We start from the raw sequence: 15,227 nt of genomic DNA on the forward strand, positions 1-15,227 counted from the left end.
CTTTCTTTCTTTCTTTCTTTCTTTTCTTTCTTTCCTTCCTTCCTTCTTTCTTTCTTTCTCTCTCTCTCTCTCTTTCTTTCTCTCTCTCTCTCTCTCTTTCTTTCTCTCTCTCTCTCTCTCTTTCTCTCTCTCTCTCTCCTCTCTCTCTCTCTCTCTTCTTTCTTTCTGTTTCTCTTTCTATGGAAAATAAAGGTCAGCTGTTAATTAGTGGTTTTCTGAAGGTATCCATTAATATTACATAAATTACTGCCTCAAAATCCAATTAGAAACCTGGGCCATATTGAAACTAAATAGATCATTTAATTTTCAGGGCACAATATGAAATGAGGTCTAAGGAAGAAATCGATACTGGTTCAGTAAGGAAATATCAAAGGAAAGTGTGTGTGTGTGTGTGTTTGTGTTTGTATGCATACTCATATAATATAGTACCATCAGCCTTATGAGAACCTGGGTGCATCAGATGGGTATGCATTTAAATGTGCATCAAAGCTGACTTTAAGAACAACACCTCTCTCTGTTTAAGAACAACACCTGCCTGCTTATTTTACTTTATGATTTTTAGCACTTATTCTGCTCTCATGTATTTTAGTCTCTTCATCCCCCTCCATCCTTAACTTGTATTCTTTTTCAGCTCTGTTAACGTTATATTCCACTTGCAAAAAGGTGAACATCAGCAAATTTTTGCTAGTGCTTTGAATGGAGGGGAAAGTGGGTCCAAAGACATCCAGAGGTCCCTTCCAGCCTGATTATTCGAAGATCTTTGATGCTCTAATCAGGACAGCAAAGGTCACAACAGGAATATGATCTTGGATAAGAAACTCAAGGAACTGGAATTTGTCATTCACGAAAAGAATTTTGTCTTAGCTCCGTTTGATGAAAACTGATGGCAAGACTGCAATTTTAAACCAATGTTTAGGAAGGATGTAGTTGACAAAAAGGGAGAGAAAGTGTATTTTTTCTGACTCATCAACATTACAGAAGTAAATCGTTTTGATTCATCATGTGCAGTGCTGGAGTTGTGGAGATTGGAAGGGATCTCTGAAGATCATCTAGCCCAACCTCCTGTTTTAACAGATAAAGCAAAAGAAGAAGCTGTCATTGGTATGTCTTACTGACCAACAGATTAAAAAAAAAAAAAAGTGCAAGGAAGAGAAATTATGTCAATTACTTTGTAGATGAGGGTGATAGAATTGTCAATAATAGCACAAAAACTCCAACATTTTAGTACACATTTCCCTTCTGCAACTGGGAAAAGGTGAAGAAAGTAGACACATCATATCATGATGATATATGCTTTCTGCTACAAGAAATGTCTAAGAAACATGTTAAACTACTGCTGTTAAGTTAGACATATTTACATTAACATATCTGATAGTTTACACCAAGGAATTGTAGAAGAACTGTCAAAGACCATCTCTGAGCTTTCAATTTTCATGTCAATTTTTACAAAATTCTGTAACACAAGATAATTCAGAGAACTGAATGCAAAACTGCTGATATTTTCTAAAGGGTAAACAGAAAACCCAAATAACTCTATAATAATTTAGGAAGATTCACTTTTGCTTATTTTATGGAAAGTACATCCCATCTAACTAATGTGACATCTTCATTTGCAAGGAGCATATGTTAAGTTAATAAATACAGCAGTGCTGGTACAGTGCTCTTAGATGTCCACGAGGCATTTGATTTGGGGCTATACAATTTTTGATTAAGTAATCAAAACAGTTAGAATCGATACTATAAATAGGTTTAAAAGAATGAACAGATGTATTTTATTGTAAATAGTTTTGTTTGCAGTGAGATCTCACACTATTTATAATGTTTGTTATGAGTGACAGAGCTGAAGCCTCAAGACTTCAACTCGAGAAGAGTTGCATAGCCTCAGGTAGCATCAAGTAGCTCAGGGGGGAATCTTATCCATGTGTATAAATACCTGATGGGAGAGTGTAAAAAAGGTAGAGCCAGACTCTTCTCAGTGGTACCCAGTGACAGGACAGGAGCCAATAAGCACAAAACAAAACCCAAGAAATTTAATTTAGATATAAGAAAAAAAAACTGTCGATCAAACACTGAAAGATTCCTCAGTTTCCCAGAGAGGATGTGGATTCTCCTCTGCTGGAGATATTCAAAACCCAGCTGGAAAGTATACTGAGAAACCTGTTCTATTTCACTTGGCTTTGAGCAGGGAGGTTGGCCGACATGACTTCCAGAGATGCTTTCAGACCTCAGAGATTTGTGGTATTTAATCAATAAAAATAAATCTTTTTACATAGGAACTAGAGATAATGAGAACCAATATAAGATCTAGCTCAGATAAATAAGAAGATCTTGAGAAGGAGAATGGAGGTTAGATGACTTTGCCATTTAGTAAAGCGCAGGGATAAGACTTTAAAGAATGAGGGAGCCATATCACATTAATGGTTCCCCCTTACAGATGGGGTCTTTTTTCTGGATTATGTTGTGCCTCATTCCTTTGTTCTGCAGCCTTTCAGGATGGCATATGGCCCTATTTTTTATTTTTTAATTATTTTTATTTTTTATATCAGACATAGTCTATTTAATCTTTTCACTAACAATTAAGTTTCTGTCTTAGCTGGTTCACAGATTATTATATCAGAACTATTAAACTGGTGGGTTGTTTTTCTTCCAGCTCAGTTTAGCTATTTTTTTGTTGTTGTTTAAAACAAACACTTGTCTCTGTGGTGCAGCACATACCAATATAGAATAGAATTACAATGTACTTCCAGCCAAAATCAGTTTATTGTCTATTTCAGTAGTTTTCTTATGGTAGCAATTATTCTCTGTAAGCCTGCAAGCAAGCAGCAGAAATCTGAAATCATCAAAGAGTTTTTATCTGCAGCAATTTCAAAAATGGCAGGTAGCTGATAGTTTAAACTTTAGTTCTCCGCAGTAGAGCAGTGTGAGAACTGGAGAATGCCATCTGTCTTCACCAGCTAGTTTTAAATGTTCAAGATTCAGGCTTGTGTTGCCATTGTTCAGATGTGCTAGTTAAATCAAGCTGGCATGGCACAGCAACAAATGAGTTACCTACAGCAAATACTGATGGGTGAACCCCATTGCTGAGAATTGCAATGGGGTTGGAGAGATACCAAGAGCTTCATTCTCAGCTCTACCAAGGGGGTCTTTTGTATTGTTCCCGCACATCTTTATTAAAGCAGAGGAAGGTACACTGGAACCATATTTAATGGCACCCTTATTCTGCCTTTTTTTTTTTTTTTAATATATCCCCATAAGAATAACATATTTTGTGTGCATATATTAGGAGAATTGCAACGGTTTTAATGCAGAAAATAAATAAATAAATAAATCTGAATTCACAGAACTGGGTTTTAGACTTTGTAATCCTCTCCTACTTTGGAGAAGTAACACAAAACATTCTTGTTTCCTACTATTATATTTCTATCAGTGATGGACAAGTCTCTTTCATGAATGTAAAAAGAAAATGAAGTCCTAGATCTACAAAAAAGTGCTGGAAATCTAGAAGGACAATCTTTTCTGTTTTTCCACCCCTTACAAGAGAGAAAATCCATACTCTTCCTCTTGCTATATCTCTTCTTTGATCTGTTTTTGAACTATCAGAAACAGTCCATGATACAGAAGACAGGAGCCTGCACTGTGAACATGAGCAGGACTTGCTCAGCTTTGTACCATAGCCTCTGTTGATCTGCCTGGGACAGATCGACAGAAACACTGGGACTTTTTTGGCATTGCTCCACACTATGCATCCACTCAGACTATCTAGCCATATTCCCTGATATTTCACAGCATTTAGGTGTCTGTAAACATTTTGGTTTCTCTCAGTACTTGCTCAGGGTGCAGAATGAATTGAATGTAATTCTACAATCTAAGTCCTCAAGATAAAACTAGAATATACAGGTGAAAGCTAACAGCCTGTACATCCCATGAAAACTACAGAATAGAGGTTTGCTTTATTTATTTACATATAATGTCTCGTTCTAAAACAATGAAATTTTGTGGAGCTCCTCTTTTCTGAATCTGGACACTTTATTGTACTCTCATTCATGTAATAATTTTCTGACCAATTCTGCAGGTTTGTTTTTCTTTTGAATTTGTATTCTGTGAAGAATCTTTTGTTTAAATTTGTTTTAACATTTTAATCAACTCAAATGATGTTTTGTTGTTGTTGTTTTTTTGTTTATTTTTTAAAATTTAAAAATAGTTACTTCATTTTGAATTGTTGATCCAAATAATAATGATTTTTTTTTCTTCATTTTAAAACTTGTTACTGCTTAATTATCTTTACTTAAAAATATTTTTCCTGTGGAAATTTCTGGTTTTGAGTAAAGCATTTTTTATTCTTTTCTTTAAGAACTGCACAAACATTTTCAAGTGACTAAAATTGTGCAGCTCATTTGGAACAGTAAGATAAAACAAAGAATCCCAAAGTGATGCAACAAAATAAAGCGGAAGGGTTAATTTTTTTTTTTTTTTTTTTAATAAATAAATAGAATAAACAATACAGAATGCAAGGAGCAAAGTGAATTGCTCATATACTCTGCTGGGGTCTAAAGTTGGGAGAAGGGAAGTATCCTTGCAATTTGGGTGAATGGCTCAATGTACCTTTAAATGAATCACAGAATCATCTACGTTGGAAGAGACTTCCAAGATCACCCAGTCCAACCTCTGATCCAACACCAACAAGCCCTCCACTAAACTATATCACTAAGCTCTACATCTAAACATCTTTTAAAGACCTCCAGGGATGGTGACTCAACCACTTCCCTGGGCAGCCCATTCCAATGCCTAACAACCCTTTCAGTAAAGAAGTTCTTCCTAATATCCAACCTAAACCTCCCCTGGCACAACTTTAGCCCATTCCCCCTCATCCTGTCACCAGGCACATGGGAGAATAGACCAACCCCTACCTCACTACAGCCTCCTTTAAGGTACCTGTAGAGTGCGATAAGGTCACTCCTGAGCCTCCTCTTTTCCAGACTGAACAATCCCAGCTCCCTCAGCTGCTCCTCATAAGACTTGTTCTCCAGACCCCTCATCAGCTTTGTTGCCCTTCTCTGGACTCGCTCAAGCACCTTGATGTCCTTCTTGTGGTGAGCGGGCCCAAAACTGAACACAGTACTCGAGGTGCGGCCTCACCAGAGCCGAGTACAGGGGGACAATCACCTCCCTAGTCCTGCTGGCCACACTGTTTCTTATGCAAGCCAGGATGCTGTTGGCCTTCTTGGCCACCTGAGCACACTGCTGGCTCATATTCAGCCGACTATTAACCAATACCCACAGGTCCTTCTCTGCCAGGCAGCTTTCTAACCACTCATTGCCCAGCCTGTAGCGCTGCTTGGGGTTGTTGTGCCCCAGGTGCAGGACCCGGCACTTGCCCCTGTTGAACCTCATACAGTTGGCCTCAGCCCATCAGTCCAGCCTATCCAGATCCTCCTGCAGAGCCTTCCTGCCCTCGAGCAGATCGACACACGCACCTAACTTGGTGTCATCTGCAAACTTACTGAGGGTGCACTCGATCCCCTCATCCAGATCATTGATAAAGATATTAAAGAGGACTGGCCCCAGTACTGAGCCTTGAGGGACTCCACTAGTGACCAGCCTCCAACTGGATTTGACTGCATTCACCACAACTCCTCGGGCCCAGCTACCCAGCCAGTTTCTAACCCAACGAAACGTACGCCAGTCCAAGCCACGAGTAGCCAGTTTCTCAAGGAGAATGCTGTGGGAAACGGTGTCAAAAGCCTTACTGAAGTCAAGGTAGACCACATCCACAGCCTTTCCCTCATCCACCAAGTGTGTCATTTTGTCACAGAAGGAGATCAGGTTCGTCAAGCAGGACCTGCCTTTCATAAACCCATGCTGACTGGGTCTGATCGCCTGCAAGTGCCACATGGTGACACTCAAGATAATCTGCTCCGTGAGCTTCCCTGGCACTGAGGTCAAACTAACAGGCCTATAGTTCTCTGGGTCTACCTTCTGGCCCTTCCGGCCCTTCTTGTAGATGGGCGTCACATTTGCTAGCCACCAGTCGCCTGCGACAGTCCCCTGATAGCCAGGACTGCTGATAGATGATGGAAAGCGGCTTGGCCAGCTCTTCCACCAGTTCTCGCAGTACCCTCGGGTGGATCCCATCCGGCCCCATCGACTTGCATACATCCAAGTGCTGTAGCAGGTCGCCAACCATTTCCTCATGGATTGCGAGGACCACATCCTGCTCCCCATCCCCCTCCAGCAGCTCAGGGTACTGAGTATCTAGAGAACAACTGGTCTTGCCGCTAAAGAATGAGGAAAAGAGGGCATTATGCACCTCAGCCTTTTCCTCATCTCTTGTCACTAAGCTTCCCTCCGCATCCAGTAAAGGATGGAGATTCTCCTTAGTCCTCCTTTTCGTGTTAATGTATTTATAAAAAACATTTTCTGTTGTCTTTAACAGCAGTAGCCAGATTGAGCTCCAGATGAGCTTTGGCCTTTCTAATTTTGTCCCTACACATCCTTACAACATCCTTATAATCCATCTGAGTGGCCTGCCCTCTTTTCCAAAGATTATAAACCCTCTTTTTTTTTTTCCTAAACTCTACCTACAACTCTCTGTTCAGCCAGGCCAGTCTTCTTCCACGCCAGTTCATCTTTGGACACTTGGGTACAGACCACTCCTGAGCCTTTAAAATTTCCTTCTTGAGGAGTGCCAAGCCTTCCCGGACTCCTCTGCTTTTCAGAACTGTCTCCCAAGGGACTCTGCCAACCAGTGTCCTGAACAGCTCAAAGTCTGCCCTCTGAAAGTCTAAGACAGCAGTTTTACTGGTCCCCTTCCTGATTTCGCCAAGAATAGCAAACTCTACCATTTCATGGTCACTCTGCCCAAGACAGCTCCTGACCACCACAGCTCCCACCAATCCTCTGTTTGTCAACAGAAGGTCCAGTGGGGCACTTCCCCTAGTAGGCTCGCTAACCAGCTGCATCAGGAAACTATCTTCCACGCTCTCCAGAAACCTCCTAGACTGCTTCCTCTGAGCTGTATTGCATACCCAGGATACGTCTGGGAAGTTGAAGTCCCCCACGAGGACAAGCGCTGACGATTTTGCAAATTTTGGCAGCTGCCTGTAGAATTCCTCATCTGGCTCCTCATTCTGGTTTGGTGGTCTGTAACAGATCCCCACCAGGATGCCTGCCTTGTTGGCCTTCCCTCCGATCCTACCATATAGGGACTCAACCTTATCATTCCCAGTCTCAGCCTCGAGTTCCACAACATCAAAACACTTTCTAATATAGAGAGCCACACCACCACCCCTTCTGTGCTGCCTGTCCCTTCTGAAGAGCCTATAGCCAGTCATTGCAGCACTCCTGTCATGGGAGTGGTCCCACCACATTTCAGTGATAGCAACCAAGTCATAGCCTGCCTGCTGCAGGATAGCTTCCAGCTCCTCTTGTTTGTTGCCCAAGCTGCGTGCATTAGTGTAGATGCACTTCAGTTGGGCCATTGCCTGCTCCCCGGGCCCTGACACTGCTACCCCCGACACACCTCTAACAAGCCTTACTCCCTCCCTCCCTCCCCCTCCCCCTCCCCCTCCCCCTCCCCCTTCCTACCTAGTTTAAAGCCCTCTCAATGAGCCCTGCCAGCTCCTGTGCTAGTGTCTGTTTTCCCCTTAGAGACAGGTGGGACACATCTGCAGTTAGCAGGCCGGGTGCTGAGTAAAGTGCCCTTTGTTCAAAAAACTCAAAATTTCTGTGTTGACACCAGCCTCTGAGCCACCTGTTTATCAGGTGTGCTTTCCAAGTACTCTCTGTACCCTTCCTTGCCACTGTAGGAATGGAGGAAAGCACAACCTGTACTCCCACTCTATCTACTAATCGTCCCAGTCCCCTGAAGTCCCATTTGATAGCCTTCAGGCTTCTCTCTTCAGTATCATCTCTGCCAGCCTGGACTATCAAATGATGTATGGTAATGAGTAAAGTGCTCTTATTTTAATTTCTTGTAATGGAAACATAAGGCAAAATTCAGCAGTATTCAAAGGCAGCTCATTTAAAACTGATTAAAAAAAGTATGGAACTCATTTCTACCAGATACAACTTGGTGCAAACATTTTTATAGGGATAATATAAGTATCTACAGTTATATTGAAGAGTATGATACAGGAGTTAACTGACCTTAAGCAAGATCCAAACTCCAGCTGGTGGAAATTAGTAAAAACTGTCCCCATAAAGATGAAGTTGTAGTATTTCCAAGAAAATGTAAAACTTACTTTTTTAAACCTAATTTTATTTGAAAAGCAGAAACAAAAGAACAGCTAAGATTGTGTTCCCTACTAATTTTATATATAAATGAGGGAAAGAGAGAAAAACAGAAAGACCCAGCAGCAAAATATTCACAAAAATATTCCTAATAATATTTTCACAAAAATTGTTTTGAACTTTCACTTCAGTTTGTAAAAGCAGAAATGAGAGACTGAGCTATCTCATGTGACTTACATTATTTTCAGTTTCAGATGTTAGAAATATAGCTACAAACACTACTTCCTGTCAAGTTCTCTTTCAGGAGCAGATGACAGCAGAAAGTAAGGAAAAAGCAACTGGAAAAAAAAAAAAAAAAAAAAAAAAAAAAAGCAAAACATGCATACCAAAAACTTTCCTAAACTTTTAAATATCATAACATTTTGAGTTCTCTTTAGTGTTTGGAAAATGTTTTTAACCCATTTGTTCTTTCCTGCTGTTATCCCCACAGTCTGAATAAAATGTGATTCTATGCTCCCCTCTAAAAATATCTGAAACCCATCTCACTTTCTGACTCACCCAAAACTTCCATCATTATGTTGCTGTTTCCTTTCTTAATGCAGTACCTTTTATCATATGCTGGAGGGTGATGGCTTAAAAGTTGGTGCCTAAGGGTTGAATTACTTAGACTCCCTTGAGCCACAGGTTCAAATTCTGGCAGGATTGACTCAATTTTGCCTCCTTTCAAGGAAAATAAATTGAATTGTGTGCAGGTCACTCTGCGAGACTGTTTCAGGGAAAGACAAAAGGGAAAAACTAATATCCAACCTGCTTTCTGGAAACATAGAGCTTGCTATCAGAAGGAAGTTTACCCCAGCTTCTTTCACTAGTATTTCCTCTTCTTTCACTTGAGTGCTGCAGCTTCACCAGTGCTGCTCACATCGCAGTCAGACTCAACCACGTGTTGTGTAAATAAGATGGTTTTGTACAGGGCCAGATGACACAGTGCCCTAAGTTCCAGCCATTTCATTGTCACATCTGGTAAAGTTTTACTAATACCATATTTAAAATTTTAGTATGCCTTTTTCAAAGCCCCAGACAAGGAGATAAAGTAAATCCCTGAAAATCTTACCTTTAAGAAAATAAAGGTGTTTTTTTCCTTTTCTTTTTTTCTCTTTCACACTTGCCGAAAAGAATCTTGAAACTGTGCAGCATGCACACCTCAAGGAGTCAGCAGCAGAATGATAAATAAGAACAACCTCAAAACTGTCATTTTAAAATGGTGTGGTTTTCAGCAGTCTTTCATAGTTTGCAAATGCTTTGGGCTGGCAGCTCTGAGAAGTGATGACATGGATGCAATCAGCAGCAGAAGGCAGCCCACAGGTTGTAAAAAGTGTTGGCATCCCGTAGGAAGAATGGCACCACAGAGCCAGGCAGCTTAGGGAGTGCTTAAACCTGACTGACATTTCCCATTTCTTGATTCTCTTTCCAATTGGTAGGAGTATTGCCAGTCGTCAAAAGTTCAGGCCGGAATTTTCCATGCTGGCAGCCTATGTCAAGCAGATATTGCATGGAAAATACCACAAGAAGTGGTCATATCATTTCTGAAAACAAGCTTAGGGAAAAAAAAAAATATATATAGTTTTTGCTCTTTTGTAAAGAATATTCTCATAACATTTTTCTCTGAGAAACACCATGATCTTTGCTTGATAGAATGGAAATTTTACTCAACTTCTCATCACTTGTGTGAAAATTTGTGTAATTTTGCTTGATCTATTAAAACACTTTTTCAGAAATTCAGCAAAAGCATGCTAGCTCTTGTTAGCCCCACTGACTGATAGTTGTCTTGCACAAAATGTACTTTACCCCATTACAGAATTTCTGGTTTTAGGAGTGCAGCTGCTTCATTTCCTGAAATCACTAAATACATTCTCTCATGGGGCAATGGAGCAGTAGATTTCCTCCCTGGAGTGTCCAGTCTGGGGAACTGAAATTGTGAGCTCTGCCTCCTATGCTTGTAGCTCCTGCCTCCTAGGGTGCTGGCAAAGAGAATATAGCCCAAGGCAAATTAGAGGGGTGAAGTTCAGGGATTGGATTAAAAAAGTAAATATAAGGGATAACTGAGAAACCACAACATATGTCTACAATCTATATCATTTATGGCAGATAGACAATGTCTGCCTCTCAGTATGAAGGATGGAAGCTGCCTATGATGTTTTCATACATTCTAAACCCTAACAGGGATACGCTTCCAAGTAAATTGTTTTTGGAGGAATTATCTTGCTCATGCCTGAAGTTGACATCCCATGACCATCCTCCTCAAGTCCCCATGTCTTTCTCCTGATATATCAGGATTAATAAATAAAAGCACAGACAAATTCCTTCATGCTCACCACAAAATATGACTTCCCTATGAAGCAGATAGTACATTCTTAGCACCTCCTGAACTGAACTCCTTTCCTCCTTTTCTTCTAGTTAATGTCACAGACTTAAATCGGATACAGTGAGTCCAGGTGAGTGGGAAGGAAGACAGTATCTAATACAGCCTCCAGCTGCATCTAGTGTCTACTGTGTGCCCCACTATGTTGCACAAATCTGAATGGCTAGTTCGTGGGACTTGATGTTTTCTTCAACAAAACAATCCCAGAGGCATAAAGGGCAAATCTGGGGCAATGGCTCAATGAGATCACATCCCTAGGAAAACAAAATAAAAACAAACAAAAAAAGCAACCAAACAAAAAAAAAAAAGAGTATTGTATATTATTAGTTAGTAAATCTGTAACTATCAATGCTGTTTGTGCATGCATACATGTGTTTGTGTCAGTTGTAACAACAGTTTAGATAAACACAATGACTTCAACCCATAGGCCAACATTTTAAAAAGTTGCTTCTGCTCTGTTTTTAGAACAATGCCCATATATGGCTGGTTTTGGTATTTGTTCAAATGTTTTAAAACCAACAGATGTCCTTTTTTTTTGTGAGTATAGGAAATGGAGAAATTAAATAGACTGTTTAATACGATCTGATTCTATTTTAGAATACAATTAAATCAGGGGAAAACATCCAGAATAAACATTTAAAGTGTTTGATAATAGTATTCAGATTTTTTTTTCCTCTAGATCACTCAGTGGTTGCTCCCCAGACTCTCAAACAATTCAGAAGTGTGTGGCTGTGGTCCAGTGATCAGGTGTGCACATACTTGCACTGCGCTAGCTATCCAAAGCACAGAAACAAAAAACTAAAGACCAAAGAATGTTTCAGTTTTGAGAGATGATGTCTCAAATGCAAAAATCAGTCGTATTTACAGGTTATGAGGTACAGGTCTTGTGCTATGATTGTTTCTGCTTGTGGGTAGAAAATTTCAGCATATGTAGCTGTTACAATAGCATCTCTCATTAGTTTATAATTTACCTTACCTTTTGGAGACCATGAGAAGAAAGATATAACTTAAACAGTAAGTCACCATCCCTGACCCCTAGAAAACGTGGGGATTGCACATCTGGCTTCAGGCTAATATTCGAAACTGATAATTGATTTTGCAGTTAGTGGTCTCATTAATGATGCCTAGTTTAAATCCATTATCCCAATCCACTGTCATTTCTTGCTTAAATTTTGAAATATTAAGTATGAAGAAAATATACTGAAGGACAAGGGAAAGCATTCTGGGTAAGGGGAGAGAAAGATACAAGGTGCAAAGCGTTGAAATACATCTGAAGACTGAAATATTCCCTAAGCATTGAGCTTCAGGCAAGTCATTGCTGTTCTTATCATTGCTTTATATTTCTATCTGATTATCAATTGCACTTACAAGCTGAAAATGACATTCATGCTACAATTAACCTTTATTTGTTTTCCTGTATTGCAATGTGGGATCGAAGATCAGGAAGGGATTGGAAGAAGCTGTAAATTTAAGCTACCTATGCCAGTAAATTCTTTTTCCAAAGCCTTCCAAGAGCTGTTTATGCCAACATTAATGGCACTTTACCTTCTGTTTATTTAATACCAAACTTCTTTTGTTCTTCATGACAGTGTTTTCTGTTTGTTTGTTTTCTCACTACTAAAGAGGAAAGGTGTGAGTGGTCCAGTGTCGGAAAGGCCGTAAAGCCCTGTTTACATTGTTTTGTTGAAAATTTCTAGAGTGCCATCCAGGTAATGGAGAAAGGAATGCGATAATATACATATACGTATATGTATATGTAAAGATATATATGTATATCTTTACATTTAGCCTCTACAATGTCCCTCCAGCACTATAAGTAAAAAGGAAGTGGATAGCACTTTTTTTTTTTCTCTTTTTTTTTTTTTCTCCAGTATCCTAATGAGAATGACTGCATTCCCTCGGCTAGTTCTTTTAGCCAGCAGCTATTGCAATATATTGCAAAATAAGGAGAAACTCAAGAAGACAGAGCAGAATCTCAAGGAGGGAAAGTTACATAGAAAATATCTCATCATCATCTAATTTCAAAGAAACAATTTAAAGATAACTAGCTTGTAAATGATTGGGGTTGTATTGTTTTTAACTGCAGACACCTGTTTCTAAAAGAAGAATGGGTTCTTGGCTAAGGCTTGGCTGAAACAATATTCAGCTAAAGATGGATAGCTTGGCTCTCTTCCTAGAACTGCTACAGGATTCTTACATGACCTCATAGCATTTCTTACACTTCCTGAGTATTATTTTCTCATGTCTCTCCACTTGTGTGCTAGTCATTCTTTAATCAGAGGATCACTCATAAAGTGAGCAGAAAAGTTATTTTTGATGGGACAGAAAACCTGGTGCATGAATCAAGGTATTAGAATTTCTGGAGACTGTTGGGTTTTTGTTTTTGTTTTCATTTCTGTTTTGTTGTTGTTTGTTTATTTGTTTTGTTTCAATAATAAAACCACTGTCTCTGACCTTCTGGCCTGAAGACCACTGTGGATCATTGAGGTGCTGGAGTTGTTTTATAGCAGTAAGCTGAGAATAAGCCTAGTAAACATTTATATGTTTTAGAGAATGTTTTGTACTCATTTATACTTCTGAAATTCAATGCATCTAATAGAGGAGAAAAATAAAATGAAACAAAACAAACAAACAAACAAACAACAACAACAAAACATAAAGACTTGGTTTAGTTTGTATTTCTGGCATTGTTGGGAGACCTAGCAGTTCACTTTGCTTTTCTGTGCTTTTCTTTTCCTCCCCTGCCTTTTCTCACTGGTAAAGTTCCCTGAGACAGGGTTTCTCATTTACAGTGGCCTTTTACATTTTCTTTAGTCTCAAACTCCTCTCTAGTTTGATAGATCTGTCAATATAAAGATGTTGTACTGAATAACAGCTGCAGAGATGTTAGGCTCCTCTATCCTTGACAAGATTTAAAAATCCTTGTGGGTTCCATAGGGGAGGGATGGTGGAAGGAATCATGATTTTATACACTTATTTATTCATTCTTTCATTCATTCACAGATATTACTGACTAGTTTCAGTCTATACCCTGGAGTTCCAACACATGTTCTTAACAGATGTTTTATTATCTGATCTTTTGTTATATTCATCCAAACTGCCACAACAGTCACCCCCTTTTATCTCCTCCTACCCCAAGTGAAATAGCAAGAAATTAAACTCTTCATATTCATAGATAGTGTTGGGTTATTCTGACTAAGAAATCACTCTCTCTAAGGGCAATTGTAACCAACTTTTTATTTTAACAGAATCTATAGCGTGAGCTTATTGACTTGAAATGTAATGTGTTATGATTTCTGAAGTCTCAGACTGGGATTTTTAGGAACACAGCGTTTGCTCTTTCAGGCCAGTTGTCTCTGGTCTTGTTTTGTGTCCCTAGGAAAAGAATAAGTCAAGCTGCTTTGAAAGCACTTTTAAATATTTTGAGGTAAACAGTTATTCAGTCTGTCATATAGACCTTACTCTGATAAACTCCCTAGTTTCTCATGTATAACCATGCAACGTCATTCAGGAGAGCAACCCTGCGGTTCAGCACCATATGGGTTACACAAGAAGTTTGTCCCCTTGATCTTCTTTCTGATTCAGCCCTCTCTCTACCACCTGTTTGTTTGTTTGTTTGTTTGTTTGTTTTTGGTGAGATTGTTAGCAATTTAAGCATGCACAGCAGTAGAAGGTGACAGTATGAAAACAGTTTGTAGGTGTTTGTTTGAGCTCCAAAGTGTGAGAGTTAATGTCCCTTTTAAAGTGAGTACATACGGAGCAGCAGGTGTTGAAATTTAGTGCTCAGCTTCTCCTTGAATCAGGCATCTACTTTTACACTGAAGTACCTTCATTTATTCACCAAACTTCGAAAATGTTTGCTTAAGTGATTTTTCTATATTGACTTGGCAAGTTAATGGCAGAGGAGAAAGATAGTCCTTTGCTTTATCCATCAAAGTACAGTTCCTTTTACCTGTCTCAGGCTGTCATTAGAAAGAAGCAGAAATATTTGTATTAGCCATATTTATATTTCTATATGATCATTTTCATACTTGTGTACAGTGGATGTAGCTATATTGCTTATAAAAATCTAGAAAGATTTTCTAGAATTTTAGAAGCCTGGGATCTAGCAGACACAAGATATTCATATCAATATCATTCTCTTCTTAAAACTTGTAACCATCTCTGAACTTTCTTTCTACCTGTTCCTACCTCTTTTAACAATATTTATGTTTTAATAAACATGACAATGTTTGTATTTTGAAATATTTTTTTTTAATACAATTTTTACAACAACTTGCACATTTTCGTTTAAACTGAAACAAAAATTACTGCAATCTGTATCCTCAAATACAAAATAGAATCATAAGGGTACCAAAACAACAAAGTAAAAAATGAAGAATGTCATGAAAGTGAAAAATTATATGTGTTTGAAAAAGGGTTAGCACATTAAAACGATAATTTATACTGTAAAATATTGAATAAAAATACATTAAAGTCTGTCAGAACATATGTCAGTGGAGAATTTTTTTTAGTTGCATCTTTTTGTCCACACATTCTTGATTTTTATAGAAAGTGTACATTTTTTTTGTATAAAAAA

This window comes from Cygnus atratus, chromosome Z (assembly GCF_013377495.2).
Source record: "Cygnus atratus isolate AKBS03 ecotype Queensland, Australia chromosome Z, CAtr_DNAZoo_HiC_assembly, whole genome shotgun sequence".
In the NCBI taxonomy this organism is placed as follows: domain Eukaryota; kingdom Metazoa; phylum Chordata; class Aves; order Anseriformes; family Anatidae; genus Cygnus; species Cygnus atratus.